At 36.4% G+C, this 13,645-nt stretch overlaps 1 protein-coding gene across 1 annotated transcript in view; it reads right to left on the bottom strand.

The window, feature by feature from the left end:
* LOC135745422 (brain-enriched guanylate kinase-associated protein) overlaps positions 1-13,094 on the bottom strand; it is a 206,637-nt gene extending 193,543 nt beyond the window's left edge. The window contains exon 1 of the mRNA XM_065263717.2: positions 12,694-13,094. The gene's annotated coding sequence lies outside the window, so the exon portion shown is untranslated. The remainder of the gene's footprint in view (positions 1-12,693) is intronic.
* Positions 13,095-13,645: the final 551 nt, after the last annotated feature.

Here is a 13,645-nt window from a genome sequence, read left to right as displayed (position 1 = left end):
TTGCACCAAACTTTAAACCTTAAAAACAATCACCCACAAAGAAGGGGCTGGAGGGCTACGGCGTTCAAAACAGTATACAAAATGTCAAAAAATATATATAAATCGAAGGTGCTCTTTGGCAAATAAGCAAAATATCAAAAATAACAAAAGGAAACCAAGGCACTCTTCTTAATTATAAAACCGCTTTAATAAAGGTGCTAGTTCATAATGGAACTTAAAAATACCACCAACATGTTTCGGCCTACATCTAGGCCTTCATTAGCCTGGTATAACCAGACCCTCGTACATTCATTTCATTTGTACAGAGAGTCTGGCCAGGCTCCATCGGAAAGCGTTACTTCCGTTAAGGAGGGTCCATTGTTGAAGTTTAAAACTATTGGATCTGCCCAGAGTCACTCAGGATCTGCCAAAGCCAATCGCTAACATGTGTTCGTGACGTATATCATGCACCGAAACCGTCCGGAAACAACAAGTCAGAATAATCAGACAAACAAAAGTTAGCAAACCTGGTTCTTGCTCCGGCTTTAACTTCTGTATATTCGGCAGTTTTGCAACAACGGACCGAATAGCTTTTCTCACGTCTTTCTCCGCTGCCATTACTGAACTACAACTCAAACTGACGCACGACCTCAACGTCATCGTTCTTAGCCACCCCCATCTGCAGGAGAAAACGAAACTCTATAGAGCCATCCCAGACGTACTGCTGAAGCTAAATGAAAAATAAGCGGAAGCACGTAGGAGGGCGGAGCCAGGCTAGGCCTTCATCAGGGCAAAAGTAAAACTTTAAACCTTGTTTTAATAAAAGCAGGTTTACATTTAACCCATCATTTTGATCATGGATTTAAGTTATATTTAGGATTAACTTTAGTCCTGTTGCACCATAACTTTAAACTCTTTTTAACTTTAAAATATGTCACTGAGTGAACAAAACAGTAGAGGTCTGATCAAAAACAGGCCTCAGCGAGGTGTTAAAGAATTAAAATGAACCCCCTGGGGTCCAAAAACACAGCACCGCATTTTGACGTGTTTTCTTACCTTATCATAGCAGAATAAACTTAAAAAAAATCAATCATTAATAATCATACACTTGCGTGTTTGACATCATTTGAAACTGTGAAGGGTGTTCTTTAATTTGTGGACATTCACAATAACAACAAATCTTTGTGTTTTTGTCAAATAAAGAAAATAAACAGGGTGCGCATTCAGACATTTCTGTCTCTGCCAGCTGTCATTCCAAAAATATTTTTCAAAAATCAACTGAAACTTTGCGAATACTCGTCACACAAACATGATACACAGATCCAAAGAAAGCCTGAAATGTCTACTTTTAAACAGGCTAATAAAAATTGAAATGAAAACAAATATTGCCTGTTTATCCACATTGAAGTAAAGAGAGTACTGTTTTTCTTGACTTCATTATCTCTGATGTGGTCACACCCACAGGCGGTACCCCCTGTTCACACGGTAATGAACAGAAGAATAGTTCAAACAATGACAAACAAAGCATAACGTTTTATCAGATTTAAAGACTTTACTGCATGTTTGGATGATAAACTATATACACACACAAGTGAGGCAGATCTTCATTTATGTCTGGACATTGAGGAAGAGAAGCGTTTATCTTTAACGTTACTAAAGAAGAAGAACAATGGAATATGCATTGGAGGAGGATATATTTCTGAAGTAAGTAATTTATCCTCATTTATATTTGCTATCATGTAATATGCTTATGGCTTGTGCAGTTCAGCCTACATAAGCGAACTCAGCAGACTGCACACTTCGGATTGACAACTTTCGCATGGTTTACGCGTGAACTCACGTAATGGTGGATAACTGTTACATGTCGTACAGTGTTAAACACAGTAATTCACTTTCGTATCCTTCATGGCAACTTTCAGTATGACTGCACTGTAGGATCTTTTAAGGTTTTGCTGTAATATGATTCCATATATTGTTTACATGCAATCCAATTCCATACATTGCGCTTTACACGTGACACCGTTTTTTATGAGCGCCGCGTTGTTTACGCAGAGACAAGAGTACTCATGCACATGGACGCCACATGCGATGTGTTTTTAAAGTTCAAAAGCGCTTACAGAAATGCATTAAAACATTGTTAAAAACAGAAGCTAGACGATCAGTCGATGGGCATCTGAAAACAGCTTTTTATAAAACTAATCAAGGCAGATGTTTATCTGAGATGTTCTGAATTTAGTTTATGTACATGATAGTTTATCTTAATGTAGTGCTATCAGTGATATTTACCCATCAGTTATGTATGTAAGCTTATGTGGTATTTCTGTGGACAATTTATGCTAACAGCTGTTAATAACCCTCTTACAGTTCTGCATCCCTCTCATCAGTACAAAACTATGAAGTGGAAAAACATATTCACACTTTTTGGACATAAAGTTATATGGTAACATGGGCCAAATGAAGTTTACAGGTCTGTTGTGTATCAGTTTTTTGAATAGGGTTTGTTTTCAAATAAACAGAAAATGTCTCACTGACTTTAATTTCTATTCTGATTATATTGTTAACTTCTTAACCCTCTGGGGTCTAGGGTTTTTTAGGGCCCTGGGGAAGTTTTGACCTGACATTTGTGCTTTTTTCACTTGCTTAAAAACATATAAATGGCAAAAGTCTCATAACACTGCATTCAGCACAAACTGGGCTATAATATTATATGATCAACATGTATGTACATGTTTGTATTTTTGAGAGAAAAATGTTTATGCGTGGTTTTTGAAAAAGCTAAATTTTTAAGTCACTGATATCAGTCCACAAAACTCATTCTAAACATGTTTTCCCAAGACTTTTGAAAACAGGATCTAGTAGTCTAGAGTTTTTTCTTCAAAATGAAGTGAAAATCATCCGGCCTGCTCATTCACATAAAAAATATTGATTTACAATTTCTAAGACAAATTTGCTTGGGAAAGCTCCTGAATAATCAGTGATTGACAGCTGAGAAACAAAAGAGTTGCATAATGAGCCACATAATGAGCCTTGTAGGAATGTTCAACAGAAATGTAACTTTCTCTGTAGTAAAACCATGATAAGGTTTACTTGGGAATTTATAACAAAAATATACATATAATGTGTGTGTATATATAGAAAATATAGAAATATTTTCTATTTCACAACTATACCTTTAAAACCCATAGTATAAAAACTAATTTAAAAAAGCAAAACTATAATAACCTTGAAAAGAACTGCCTATCGTTGTCTGGACTCTTGTTTGTGTTTTTTGTAATCATTATAGTATATAATGTAATGTATAATGTATAGTATATAGTATGTATTGTTTACAGCCGCCGCCATTCCTCCCTCACGTGTTGATCATGAAAGCAGTATGTGTGCACACGAGAGTGATTCTGTGTTTAATAAACGTGCTGTGCGGAGATATACGCTTAGACACAACTAAATAAGGATTGTACTGTTTGCAATTGCGTATTTTATAAGAATACCAAAAAGCGCGTCAAATTTCCTTACTTGTGTGTTTGTGTAAACCTCGTTCCCCTAGCGTGAACTGTTTGACGGAAGACAAAGAAAACACTCGCGTCTGGAGATACTGACACACATTCACAAGTAAATAAGGATTTAGATGTCATGTTTGGTGCAATCGGATGAAACAACAAGGAATGGAGAGACTGGATTGTGGATTGCGAATTCATTGACTGCAGGAGGCACGAGTTATGCATATGGATGTCTCTGCTCATTCACTTCAATAGCGCGGGGGTGTGGCGATCTCATCTCATTACAGATAAACAGGTAACAGGAGAAAGACAGTACCTCTCCTCCTTCTCATACAGTTTACACCAAATGACAATATATGTTTTCGATCTCACTTACATAATTTAAAAGATGACATTCCAAGCATTATGTAAACATTTATCTTTTGTTTCTATGACATGTATTCGTTAAGTTACAGTTAATTTTTCTGACGCGTTTCTGAAAGGACTTCACTGAGAGAGAGAGAGAACAAAACGTGCATCGTGTTTATTTTCTTAATTTTGTGACAAGCACAACATTCTGCCCGTGCCGCAGTCGACCCCAGAGTGTTAATAAACCACAAACAAATATGTATATATTTCTTTTGTCCTCACATTCTTTACTGTAGTTTCCTCTCACATTCCTGCTTCATTATGCAGCTCATTATGCTTGTCTTTTGTTTCCTCAGCTGTCAATCAATCCTTCTCGCATACGGCCCCTCTAAACAAAAAGTGTCTTACAATTTCTAAATCAATTTATTGTTTTATGTGAGTGAGTAAGCAGAATAATTTTAACATCATTTTAAAGAAAAAACTCTAGACTACTAGATTCTGTTTAGAAAAGTCTTGTTAAAATATGTTTAGTATGGGTTATGTGGACTTTTTTTTAATTCTTGCTCCTCCGCCACGGCGTAACTTTAGCAAAATGTCAAATAACACTAAAGCTGTAAATGTTTTAAGTTGGGAGCACAGAGAAAACCTTTTACAATGCTTGGATAGTCTCATATTGTCCCATCAGTCGTCACGTGGGTAGGCGATATGAAGTGGCTGTAATTGCAGCAGGTAACCTATAGGACCTATTTAACTACCTTGTCCTGTCAGGAGGACTTTATGGAGCAGCAATGAAAATTATTAAAGTACTGATGCCTACCAATATTTACACATTGTGTCGTGTACGGTTACACAGTGATTTCATCTTTTTTTAACGCAAATGTGCAAGATATAATTTTATAATTTATTTACAAACTTGACAAGACTTACTTATTCAAATCTGGAGACTTAAATCCTTTTGGAGCAGTTTCCCAGACAGGGATTAGACTAGTCCTAGACTAAAATATTTTTAAGAGCTTTCCAAACTGAAAACAACTTGCACTGACATATCATAAAATATATCAGGGCTCTTTGTTTGACCTCAAAATGCACACAAGTAATGTTTTAAGTAATGCATGTGTGTTAAAACTAGTTATATATCGTAATTAAACTAAGGCCTAGTCCTGGATTAAGCTAATCCCTGTCCAGGAAACTGCCCCTTTAAGTTTTAAGTGGATTCTACAGAGCTCACATATGGTTTAAAAAATGTCTGACAGATAACATCTGATCACATTTTAAAGGTTTAAGAAAACTGCATGACAAGTAACATCTGATCACACTGTAAAGGTTTAATATAACTGCACAACATCTGTAAAGGTTTAATATTACTGGATGATATCTAATCACACTGTAAAGGTTTAATATAACTGCCTGACAGCCAGATAACATCTGATCGCATGTGAAGGTTTAAAGTAACTTTATAGCAGGTAACATCAAGTCACATTGTGAAGATTTATAAAAATAACCATGGACTAAGAAACTTTTCAACAAGACCACCCTGTTATAAATTAGGACACAGATTATCAGATTATCGGCTGGCCGATAAGAGCTTATTGCATTTATATCGGCATCAGCGTTTATAACGGCCGATAAAACATGAGAAACAATCTCTCATGCTTCACTTATGTTATGAGTGTTGCATAGTTTGCCCACCAGAGGGAGGTCTGCAACCCCTCAGTTGATAACAGCACCAGAAATCAACTACAGAAGAAAGCTATCAGCCAAGCCGATTGCAGAGCATTACACCCGGCATGTAAACTCAGAGAAAAAGCGGAGGTTATTTGTGGCGTGCGGCCGGTGAGCTTAGTATCGTATTTGTAATCAATAGCGGGTTATGACTTAATATCCACGGTACGTCTTTTGTTGTTTTCACATCTGTGGCAAATGCTGACGGTCGCGAAGTTGCTCGTGCAGTCAGCTCAGGTTGACATGTGAAATAATATGATATGAATGAATGACGGACCTACGAGTCAGTCAATTGCGGTGCGAAAATGCCACCACATGACCTAACGGCGGCAACCCACTGCTTTTTGGCTTTATTTAACAAATATGCAGCGCCAAGGAGAAGGAGAGACAGACGCAGCGAGATGCTGCAAAATCAATCACAGAAATATTCGCCAAGAAGAGAGCAGGTCAGTCAAGTTACCAGTAAAAGCATGCATCTATATTGCTTATTTACGTTACAGGTTTTAAAGTCAGGTTCTGGCATGATGCATTGCTTTGTGTACAGTTGTTGTTCTGAACGCATCAGGCAGATAATTTCATGCAGCGAAACACCAGGTGATTGTGAAGTGTATCCTTTTATAAAACTAGTTTTTTTGTGGAAAAACTGGATCAAATGTGCAAATCGAGCTTTTAATGGGCATTTCACCTTATATTTCAGTAAAATAACTTTTTTTAAACCCAATAATATAAGTAAAGTATAGCTTATTCAATATGTTTGTTTCATTTCATTTAAAATATTAATATTTCGACATTTGAACTCCTTCCTTTTAAAAAGTGTAAGGCACCTGTGTATTTGTCTTTGGTATGGTAGTATACATTGTGTATTCTTAGTAAGCTTTTGAGGGTTCTAACGTGGTATTTTTAATATTAGCTTGGCTTGGTTTACCTATCTTAAAGGGACACTTTACCCATTTGCATTAAGCTTTGTATAGTTAGAACCCCAGTCATGTTTTTGAATGGTCATGCATCATTTTCTCAGTTGCCACTGAGACAGGAGAAATACAGATTTCAGTGTTGCACTTCCTTCTTTCAATGACGTAAAACTCATCATTTTGCATCATTGAAAGAAGGAGGTCCAATATCTTTATTGAGGGAGTGAGACTTCAAACACCCCTTTTCTCGGTCAAATAGGCACCAAATTCTAAAGGTATGTTACATTTCGACTACAAATATGACACACTTTCAATAAAGATTAATGTTTCTACGGGTGAAATGCTCCTTTAACATTTTAAATAATACTTAAACGCATCAACAAGTAAAATAAAATAAAACAACAAGTAAAAGAAAAAAGTTTTGTCTCAGATGCACACATGTAATATTTTTGTAAGGTATGCTTGTAAAAACTACATAAACATCCTAATATAACTAAGGCCTTGTCCTGGCTTAATCTAAACCTTGTCCTGAAAACCACATCATACTGCATCTTGACAACTCAGTATTAAGGTAGATCACTTGTTGGTCAGTCCCCTTTTCTATATTTTAGATCTGTGTAATTCCCAGAATAACACAGTGGCTATCAACTAATAATATTAACCTATAAGATTAGCAAATCCGGTTAATATTAACATTTATGTTAACACACACATTTATCTTATTTTCTGGTTAAAAGTTTATTTTGTCAAAAAAATCCTTAGCTAAGATTTCTGTGAGCATAGAAATGCAAACAGTAAAATGATGTGCTCGTACTGGAAATGTGTACGTGTGTTTGCACAGTGAATAATGAATCAGTAAGTCTTCATTGTAAAAAAATCTCCATTCCCAAATTTTCTAGTCCCATATATGACACACAGGGAATACAATGGAATAGTGGATTGCAATAAGGTTAGTAGTATACAACCTAATAGTTAAATAATATTTTTTAAATCATACCCTTACTGGGGGCTGAGCCCCCCTAAAATGAAAATCCTAGAATCGACCCTGACTTAAACCATAACCATTTTTACCCTTCAAATAAGTGAGAATTTTTTAAAAGCCCAGCATGAGGTGCACTTGAGAATAAAACATTTATTTCAGACCGAAATCTCTTGGATTAGTTTATTGCAAAATTGGGAAAAATAATGGACAGTATCGCTGCGCAGCACGAAAATTATAAATTCATGTAGTATTTTAAATTCATGTAGAATTTTAATTTTAATAAAACCAGGAGACCCCCCTAATTGATTTTTTGTGCTTTATTGGGGGTCCCTCAATGCTTATAGGAGGTCCAGGACCACCCCAGCCCCCCTTCAATTCAAACACTGGCTCATCAAAACATGTATTTAGTCATGTGTGTGCCTCGTCATGTCAAAATATGTGTTTGGCGCATCATGTGAACCTATGTGCCTAACACGTCATTTCAAAATATGTGCCTACTGCAGATGCTTCGAAGGGGATTATGATAAAAGAGACACTCGCATTTACCAGATCCTAGCTTAATCCATGGTTGTGGGAAGACCCACCCACTTTTAAAGACCAATAATATTGGACCCACCCACTTTTTCTCTTATTTAGCACATATGTCTGTTCACATGTCTAGATCCTGTTATATTATATTTCTAAGAGAGAGAGAGAGAGAGAATTGGGTATAACAAATATAAAATGCAGGGTATACAGAAATTGTATCAGTTTACCTTTATTCGTCTTGTCAATATATAAAATATATATAATATATTTAGATTTTTTTCTCTACTCTACGCTGACAGTACAGAGAAAATTGTCTGTGTGTATTGACATACTGGATCAACCCAGTCTCACCCCATGTCGTCAATATTTTACGACACTTGACCATTCGTCAATATGTGACGCGGAGGGTATACCTTTCGCGTCATTTTTTGACGAACTGGGGACTTCAAAACTATTACGTCCGTTGCATTCTCTTCTCCTATTTTCTTACCAATTTCGCGTCGGTTTAGGGTTATATTTACATAATGACATCCCTACCCAAACCTAACTCTAACCCCAACGCCAGGTGACAACTGTTTCTAACCCCAACGCCAGGTGACAACTGTTTAATTTCGCGTACACTGTTTAATTTCGCGTACACTGTTTAATTTTGCGTAATCTAACCCTAAACCGACGCGAAAATGGTAAGAAAATAGGAGAAGAGAATGCAACGGACGTAATAGTATTGAAGTCCCCAGTTCGTCAAAAAATGACGCGAAAGGTATACCCTCCGCGTCGCATATTGACGAATGGTCAAGTGTCGTCAAATATTGACGACATGGGGTGAGACTGTGTTAACTGGATAAGCCGGCTTTTGTTACTTTAGTTATGGACCCGCCCCCCAAGGGAACAGCGTGACTACTTAAGCACCACTCTGTCTGGCTCTATCTGATATCAACATTCAATGAAGATGGACACGCTGAACCATGGATGTAACAGCGAAAATATTTTTAATTACTTCTTCGACAAGCCGGATGCTTATGAACAAGCGCTCATTGATTCTGAAGATGATCTGAGTGACGATGAAAGCGACATGATATGACTGAATAATATCCCTTATCTACAACTGAGCGAAGATGAAGATGAGGAAGAATGTATTGGGTTGCCAATTTTTATTTTTCATTTTATACCAAAACACAGGATATAGGCCAGTGGCAATTCATTCAAAACCTCAAATATTCCAATGGTTTAAATTGTTTATTAATTCTTTACTTTCTAAATTATCTTACTGTATGAACCACAGACAACAACAACTAAGTAACTGGTTTGTAAATAATGTAATATTTCATGATGTTTACAAATCATTACTTGATCATTTATAAAGTATAAAATACAATTATTGAATGCATTAGACTTATAAATTAAGGGGCAAAGCATTTATACCTGTATTTATAAACTGCTTAGTTACTAATGCTGTTACTGTAGGAACAATGCTTTATAAATTATGATTTAATTCTTTCTTAATGCTTAACTAATAATTTAAAGCATGCAGTTATTATTGTGTTACCTTCAATTATATTTATTGTAATTAGATTGTTTGTAAATTGATCAGGTAAATATACAAAAAATGTATAGTTAATGCAAGTTGGACTACTGGTCTTCAAATTGAGCTTTTCTGCCAGTCATAATATTTCAACCAGACAATGGTTAAGAGAACATCAAGGATGCATTGAGCCCTTGCAAGCACATTCACTTTTTTGCTTTTCATTTCTCAGCAACAAAACCAATATCCAGATGAAATCCATCAGCACTACTGAATTTCCAATTTGTTTACAAAATGATTAATTGTTTTGACCCAAACATCTTCACTGACCCAAATATAATGACACCATTTACAACCAATTGCAAATATCTTCACAGCAGTGTCATTTTTCCAATATACTTTACAAATCATTAAATAACTTAAATATTAGTGAGAGATATTAGAGAGTTGGGCCAACTACCAAAACACACTGGTAGCCAAACAGCAGTAAGGTGCGTGTCTACTAACCAACATCATTGTCTGAGTTGCGTATGTGTGGGGCGGGTCTATCAAAAGAAGGTCCGGATCCTTTTGGGGTAGGGGTGTGTTTGTTTAGGTGATTTCAAATGTCAACATTGGCTTTCAGACATTATGGACCCTACCTTTAATACAGTGCGTTTACGTGGTTTATGGTTCAATAAAAAAAATATTTTTGACATACCATACATTATTGTTTCTCCTCTAAGCCCTGCCTTCCTGAGACGCATTGATTTTGTATAAAGCTCATTGTTTTGAAAAGCACAGTGACCCACGATTGGCCAGCTAACCTGTACATTGTGATTGGCCTGAATACCTCTGACATCAGCCGGAAATGTGATGCTCTCTACCGTATTTGGAAATTACTCCTAATGCAATACTGACAGGATTTAATACCGTCTTTACTACCTTATCATTACAAGCTGAATCTGATCCAGAAAATGCAGATGACCAAAGCTGATCGATCAACTTTACCAGTGCGGCTTGAGCAGGATGTCACAGATTGGTAAGGTAAGTATTACTAAAACATTAAAACCATGTCTGCATTTGTGACCGTAGAAACAACAAACAAGCGCTACTCTGCACTGCTCAAAAGTCGTGTTTGAATCAAAGTTTAAATAGGGCAATAGGTAAATAGGAAATTCTGTAAACATGAAAACATAGACAACTTACAGTCTGTGTGTCAAAAGCATGTGGAAATATGATAAAAACCAGCATGTCCACGTCAACAGGCCGAGGAAGTAAACTGTTACCTACAATCCTTGTGTTTGTTGTAGTCCAAGAAAAGAGATTTAAGTTGGCGACGTCGTGTCATCGTTTACTTTGGGATTTGTACATTTGCATATCATTAGCATGTACATACACACACTTACACGACAAAGGATTTGTAAAATTGTGAATTGGAAAATATGTGCTATTTAAAACAATTGACCTCAGTCTTTTAATCCAACTAATTTTACAAAAAACTTCACATGCTAAATTATCCGCTTTTTATTACACTTAATTTTTATACTACAATTAATAAAACTTTTACTTTTAAACAGTTTACTTATCTCTATAGCAATGTTTTCACTGTCCCAAAAACGGGCTGATGCCTTCCTTGTTGTATGAAGTCCCTCCTTCAGAAATATGTAACGAGCTCTGATTGTGTAGCTAGTACAGTGTGTTGTGATTCGACAGCAGCTTAGCCTAGCTGGCATATTCCTGTAGGTGGAAGTTAATCAAAAACTCTTATATTTATGTCATACATCCAGAAGGTAGAGGGCTGTAGTCCAAACTGGCCTTCACTGTAGTCCTTGAGCAAATTATGTTAAATAAAATATATTGCTTGGCATTGAACTTTAAGTTTTATAATTTTGCAGGCATTATTTATGCTCTTACTGCCAACCTTACACACCAACTAAAGTTTGAAAAATGCAATCACGTTGGTGAACTTTAGAAAAATTCCAATAAATAAATTGATTTTGAAGTTTTGAAGAATATTAGGCTTTTCTCTGTGTACACATATGCCTACATGTACAATTTTTGCTGAATTATTTGTGCCCCTTTAAAAATTGCTCTGGCGAAATGTTATGTATATTGAACCCCCCCACACACACAAACACACACACGCACACACACACACACACACACACATTCTGGTTTCCATGTTTTGTGGGGACATTCCATAGACGTAATGCATTTTATACCATACAAACTGTATATTCTATTCCCCTTACCTACCCCATTCCCTAACCCCAACCATCACAGAAACCATTCTGCTACTTCACATTTTCAATAAACATCATTCTGTTTGATTTATAAGCTTGTTTCCTCATGGGGACATCAAAATGTCCCCACAAGGTCACAAAAACACTGGTATTCCTATCTTTGAGAGGACAATTGGTCCCCACAACGTGATAATTACCAGGTACACACACACACACACACACACACACACACACACACACACACACACACACACACACACACACACACACACACACACACACACACACACACACACACACACACACACACACACACACACACACACACACACAGTTAGCTAAAACTGACACCCATGCCTGTAATCTATTAATCATTTATGTGAAGAAGGGGAACCCTCCAATAAATTCATCTAGCCTTCCCCACAGACATTGAGTCATTCCATACCATCACATGACTTGTATACTAGGATATACAACAGCACTCACATTCGCATAAATAATCTCTGATGATAGAATATAATCTATAATCTCTTATAGAACAGCACACGCATGTTCCAAACATTGTCTAGTGAATAGAAAGATGACAGATAATTAAGAGATGAGCAATACAGGATAAAAACTCCATGTTTTTTATTTGGTAAACCAATCTACAAAAATGAGAGCTTATGTTCTGGAAAGTGGAAAGCACATGAAAAATTCAAGAACACATTTGGATGCGCTTCACAACACATAACCAACCCCAACAAGACATTTTGATTTCATAGAAGGCTAGTGTCTTTTAATCGCCAACTGATATTCCTCAAATTATATGTGTTTGTTGACTAAAGAATTTAATCTTGCTGCTACAACACAATGAGGGTAAATTGCTGCAATACATCTTAAAATTGCTTCTAGAACCATTAAGAAAATGAACAGAAACTGAGGATAGATAACAAGAAGGGTAAAAAAGCAGAATATTATAGAAAGTGAAGCTGCTCACCTTACGGTCTGCATCTCCTCATCCAAAGCCTGGGAAAGAAACAAAGATTTTACTCAAACAAAGGAGCGGCTGGGTTCTGAAGCTGCAAAGGCATCACTGCGCAGTCTGAGGCAAATACAGGCACACTCTCTCGCTCAATGGCTCTCTCTCCATCTGTCTCATCATTTTTTCTCACTCTCTCTCCCTTTCTCTCTCACCCAGGGTGCCAGTACCCTTCTGCGTCGATGTCATGTGCAAAAAAAAAAGGAAAAATCTTGCCGCATTAAGTGTGAATGGTAGGCACAGTCACAGCCTGAATGCATGCTGTCACCACCTACTCTTCTCCCTTTTCTTCTACCCTATATTAAATCAGGATGTAATGACAGAGAGCAGACCAGCAATAGGGTGAGATAAAATGTGAGAAAAAAGGTAAGAAAGAAAAGAGAGATTAAGGAGGGAAACAGGTGGGCTCATCTGTTGATGAAAAACCTGGGGGAGGGATGGGCAAGCACACCAGTTTTCATATACTGTGTGTGTTACAGTTACACCTCCTACCCCCTCCCTCTCCATGAATAATGCAAGAGTAAGATTATGTCACATTCTCATTAAGATTTAGTGTTCAGCAGTAACCATGGCCTGTTCCCCACATTGTAAAATAAATTCACTGCCTTTGTAAATATCATTGAAATTAAAGTAACAATAAAATCTTAATGTCACTTAACGTAGGTGATTTCTGAGTTGGACATACCAAAATAAATAAATAAAAATTGAACAGATATTTGTGTTTAAAATGTACATATTTTAAGTGATGTATAAACCTAAATAATATTATTTCTAATAGATATCCTTGTTTATTGTAAATTTTAATCAATATGTTTGAGAATGCCCCACTCATATATTATAAGAGTTGCACTATATATTTTAATCAATATATTTGAGAATGCCACAATTACATATTTTACATTTTAAAAAC

This window comes from Paramisgurnus dabryanus, chromosome 12 (genome assembly GCF_030506205.2).
Source record: "Paramisgurnus dabryanus chromosome 12, PD_genome_1.1, whole genome shotgun sequence".
NCBI lineage: Eukaryota > Metazoa > Chordata > Actinopteri > Cypriniformes > Cobitidae > Paramisgurnus > Paramisgurnus dabryanus.
Note: the sequence above shows the minus strand (reverse complement) of the source record. Positions and strands in the feature narration are given on the sequence as shown.